This window comes from Camelus bactrianus, chromosome 35 (genome assembly GCF_048773025.1).
Source record: "Camelus bactrianus isolate YW-2024 breed Bactrian camel chromosome 35, ASM4877302v1, whole genome shotgun sequence".
Lineage (NCBI taxonomy): Eukaryota > Metazoa > Chordata > Mammalia > Artiodactyla > Camelidae > Camelus > Camelus bactrianus.
Genome location: NC_133573.1, coordinates 9386114 through 9391376, shown reverse-complemented (window position 1 = coordinate 9391376; position 5263 = coordinate 9386114). Strand labels below are relative to the sequence as shown.

At 47.5% G+C, this 5263-nt stretch overlaps 2 long non-coding RNA genes across 4 annotated transcripts in view; both read left to right on the top strand.

Moving 5' to 3' along the window:
* LOC123618163 (uncharacterized) overlaps window positions 1-5263 on the top strand; it is a 65103-nt gene that overhangs the window by 1126 nt on the left and 58714 nt on the right. The gene's annotated exons all lie outside the window — the stretch shown is intronic.
* On the top strand, window positions 157-5233 carry LOC123618164 (uncharacterized). The gene is made up of 2 exons (XR_006726560.2): window positions 157-1133; window positions 4887-5233. It is a non-coding gene; the product is annotated as an uncharacterized LOC123618164 (long non-coding RNA).

Here is a 5263-nt window from a genome sequence, read left to right as displayed (position 1 = left end):
AGCTCGGCCCGGCTCGGCGGGCCCCTGCAGGGAACGGGGCCGCCGCGCTCCGCCGTGCGCCGCGCGCGAGGGGCCCTTAAGGGCCGGCTCCCTCCCTTTAAGAGGCGGCGGGCCGCGGCCGGAGCGGCTCGGTGGCTGCGTGCGGCCCGGGAAGGGGGCGGGGGCGATGTGCAGGCCCGAGCGCGGCAATGATTGGTCTCGGGGGAGGGGTGGGGGGTTGCAAGCCCGAGGAGCGGTGGCATCCGTTGCATGATGCAAAAAGGATTGATTTCAAAAGTTGCGAGTTGCTTTGGCAGCAGCCTTGGCGCCCGGGCCACATCCTTTTCCTTGACCCGCTGGAAAGGCCGGGAATGTTTTCCAAAACCTGGCGGGACTCAGCCGCGCGGCGATCGGCGGGACGCTGTACCTGCTCCACGCGCGCTGCCGGCAGACAATGAGCCTGGAAACGATTCGAAAATAGAGCAGGAGCAGAGGAAAGGCCCCCTCTGCTGCGATGAAGGACTCAGAGACACAGACGGCGCATTTGGTTGAAATGACTTCCATCACCTCTCCTTTCTATTGTTCAGTCTGGCTCGGGAGTTCATAGGCGCCTTAGCGAACGTGTACACGTCCTGCAAAGTTTCTTGAATGTTTCATGTGCTTGGTAGGAAGTCAGAGCCTCACGTTCCGCAGTTAGATTGTTTGCTCTGCCCAGGTCCAAGTAAACATGGCAGCCTAATACTGTATGTGTTTAAATTAACACCCACAGCAGTGCTGCAGCTTGTGAAATTACTTTTTTCAGGGTTTCAACTTTCTACTGCACTGCTGAATAAAAATAAAGCAAAATGCTTTGCGACGACGTCTTTTAGGGCTTCCTTTAAAACCGAGGAGTGGGGAGGAATGCAGAGCAAACTTTTCTAGAGTGGTTCAGCATTTTCCAAATACATTTGGGGGGGCAGGGTTTTTTGTTTTGCTTTTAACGAAAAGGTACTTTAGGTTGTGCTTGCAGGTTTGTAGGCTACGCAGATGCTGTTTTCATTCTTAAAATTTCTTCTTGTCAGTTCCCCAGGGTTTTGATCTTGGTGAAGATTCAATAGTGATGCAGCCTAGGTGCCCAGGCTGCTGCAGGCTCCTCCTTTCTCTGTCCCCCTACAGTAAGTTAGAAAAGAACATAGTAGCCTGGATTCTTTAACGTGATGTGTTGGGCTTTTGTAAGAGTGGCATAACCCCGTGGCGGACAAACCTAGATTTGCCTATGAATTTCCTGGGAAAACGCAGGTACACACAATCCCCAGGGGGCACTCCGGGCCTCCAGAATCAGGGGAGGAGGATGCGGATGTCTTAATTCCTCTCGTTTCCTCCCTTTAAAAATCGATCTTGTGAGTTGTTTGTGTTTGAGGGGTACTGAGTGTTAGGTTTTTTGTTTTGTGTTTTGGTTTTTTTTTTTTTTTTTAGCAAGAAATGTCACAACTAGAAGAAAAGATTTGGGGGAGTGGGGGAAGGGGACTTAACAGAGGTGAGTAAGGCCCTATGTGAAGGTGCATGGTTCACACTGAGGAGTTCGGTGTTTATGCTGGATGTGCCCAGGTCAGCAGAGTGTGCCTGCTGATTTGTTTTTTAGTTTAGCTTGTAAAAGAAGGCATTTGGGAGGATGCCATCTCCCAGAGGGGAAAATGGGGCCACACCTCTAGATGGGAGGGAGCAGTACTAGTCACGCATGGAGTTGAGGGTGTCTGAACAGAAGCTGCAGGAATGCAAAGGAAGGGGTTTCAGGTGATTTAGTGTGTGGTGGGAGGAAAAAGGTAAGATGACCCCCAGACTTCTAGTTTTGGGGGAACTGAAAGGGTAGTGAGGCTACTAGTTGAAACATTAACTGTTAGCAGGCAAACAAATTTTGGGGTGAGTTCAGCTTTAGAAATGTTAAATATCAGCCCGCCTCCCCCCCCCCCCCAGCCAGGTATTCTAGGCAGCTGAAGGCATTTGGTAAAAATAGGTCTGGCATTTGAGGTGGGGATGGGCTCTTGAGTTTCAGATGCAAATATGGGTCCCTCAGCATATAAATGGGCTTTGAAGCCCCAGAGAGGGGTGAGACGAACCCAGAGTGAGAAGACGAGGGCAAAAAAATGAAAAAGACCTTGGACAGAGCCCGGCAGAGCTTCAAAATTGAAGGGCTGGGAGAATAAGAGGCTGACCCCTGCTTTGTGTGGGGGGCTAGCAGAACTCGCTTCTTCCTTCCCCAGCCCCTGGGGTTGGAGCTCTTTGGGAGCTCCAGGACAACTTGAGTTGAACTGTCCCGAGCAGAGGTTGTAGACTCCTGTCTAAGCCACAGCGCCTTGATGAGCCTGGAGCCCGGCTACAATCTTGGGATCAGATAATCTACCAGATCTCTCATCCCTCCCTTTGTCCTGAACACAAGTCTGTCTCTGTGCTTTCCCCCATCAGCTTTCTTTCTCTCTGTGAGTCTTCCCCAGAGGGCTCATCAGCACTCCTTCCTGCTGGGAACTGTCTCCCCTGAGTTCTCAAGTCCACCTGGCGCCAACTGAAAGATGATTCTCCTGGGTTGCACTACCTGGTGGAGGCTTGTTAAAAATATGAATTTACCACAGGGGGAAGGGTATAGCTCAGTGGTTAGAGTGCATGCCTAGCATGCACAGGATCTTGGGTTCAATCCTTAGTACCTCCATTAAAAATAAATAAATAAACAAACAAACCTAATTACCTCTCCCCCCAAGCAAACAAACAAACAAAAAGAAAAAAATACAAATTTCCCAACTCCACTCCAAAGATTGTATCTAACAGGTTTAATGGGTGGAATTGTTGATACAGGAAAAATGGGGCCGGAGAGGATGGCCATGTCCCAGGTGCCAGGCAAGTCCCTGTGACACACCCCATCAAGTGAGGGTCCTTGGCTTCACACAGGAAAGAATTCAAGAGCAAGCCATAGTAGATTGAATTTAGATTTATTTAGAGAGATACATACTCCATAGACAGAGTGCAGGTGTCTCTGAAGGCAAGAGGGAGCGACCACAGGTGCAGGGTTGTTAGTTTTCATGGGCACTGTAACTTCATATGCTACCAAGTGGGAGGGTTATTCCAACTACTTCTGAGGAAGGGCAGGGATTCCCAGGAGTTGTGCCATCACCCACTCGTTGACCTTTATGGCCAGCCTCCCGACCGTCCTGGCACCTGTGCGAGTGCCATCCTGCAGCTAATATATTATAGTGAGCATATAATGAAGTTCAGGGTCTACTGGGAGTCAAGTCTTCAATTGCTGTGTCACTCCTTTAATGGTTGTGCCCTGCCCCTTTCCCTCCTGTCCCATCATGACAGATTCTTTGCTTGGTCAAACTTTAGTCAGGCTCGTCAACCTTCTCTTAGACCCACCTGTGCACTTCCTTGTAAAACCCCATTTTAGCAAATCTAATCACCCTCAATATCTGATCAGGATCCTCATCCTCCCCCAGATAATGTCTGATCATCACACTGGCCTGCCTTCAGCAAGTGCTCCTAGAGCTGTGCTGTCCAACAAATACGGTAGCCACTCTCCATGGTGCCTTTTGAGTGTGTGGACTGTCTGAACTGAGATGTGCTCTCTGAGTAAAAACATACACTGAATTTTGAAGACTTAAAATGAAAAAAAGAACGTAAAACATCTCAGTTTTTTTTATATCGATTCATCTTGAAATAGAATACTTTGGATATATTGAGTGACATAAAATATATTATTAATTTCATCCATTTCTTCTTCCTTTTTTTTCAATGTGGCCATCTGACTATTAAAAATGGCATAGGTGGCTCACAGCCTATTTCTCCTGGAAAGTGCTACCCTAGAGGATGCCCAGATGAAAGCAATTATTATCCTTCCCACCCTATCCGCCCCTCTCCCCCTGTCAACTCTCCCTCTATTTATGATCGTGGCGGATGGATAGTTATCTGCTGCATTGCATGTGCCGAAACACTGACAGTTACCCCCAGCTCCTCCCTTTCCCCGTCTTCACTGTTGTCTGTCATTCCTGCCTCCTTGATACTATTCACATCTGAACCCTCCACTCCCCTCCCACAGGTCCTATCTCTGTTCGTTTCTCATCTCTCCCCTCAGCTATCGTGGAAGTCTCCTAATTTATGGTCTTTTTTGTTGTGATTTTCACTGGTTTCCATTCAGTCCAAAGTGATTAATGCTGTGGGAATGATATTTATCCAAAAGGCAAACGTGGTCGTGTTCTTTCCCTGCTCAAAACCTTTGGGTGGTTTCCGTTGCCTCTGGCTTTATTTCTCAAAGTATGGCACTCATTCGTGGGTGTGTTTTTATAGTTACGCATTCACTTTTAACACTGGAAAGATACAACCAACATATAAAGCCTGTGATTTCTTGGACATTATTCTTTAGAACAAAAAGTGAGTCAACTTAAGGAAGTTTTTAAAGAAACAATAGCACAGTCTAAAGTAATGGCAAGTAAATACATTTCAGGTAAATTTCAGACAATATGGTTTAAAAAAACAACAACAAAAATACTTCATGATCCAGCTTCTACTTTTCCTTTTTAATCTAATCCCCAGAGGCACCCTCTTCCTATTCATCAGCCGTACAACCATGCGGGTGCTTACAGGTCTCCAGACGCACCTTTTCTTTCTCCATCTGGCCTCTCAGCAGGTGTTATTTCTTTGTTCATAACACCTCGCCCCAGCTTCTGGCAAATAAGACTAAACCTATAAGATTCTGCTCCACGAGTCTTCTCTCTGAAGAGTTCTCTGGCTATTCCAGGGGGAGCCCCCTCTATGGTAGGGAGAATAATAGCGGTCCACATCCTAATCACCTGTGAATATATTGCCTTACCTGACAAACGAACTTTGCCATGTTGATTATGCTAAGGGTTTTTGTTTCTGTTTTTGTTTTTTTTGATGAGGAGGTTATCCTGGATAATCTGGATGGACCAGGATCCTTGTACAGAAACAAGGGAGGCAAGAGGGTCTGAGAAGTTGTGACAAAGGAAGCAAAGATCAGAGTGATCTGGAGCCACGAGCCAAGGAATGTGGGCAGCTTCCAGAAGCTGGAAAAGGCAAGGAAGTGAATTCTTCTCTGAGCTTCCAGAAGGAGCCAGCCCTGCCAACCCATTTTGGTCCTTACCGTGGAACCTGCCCTGATGATTTGCAGTTATTCCATATACTTAATCTCTCCACACCTCCCACTGCACCCCCAAAAGCCTTGACCCCCTGTAAAGAGTATCTTTTTTAAAAAAAATTTTTTTACACTTTTTTTGGTCTTGTTTTGTTTTGCTGGGGGGGG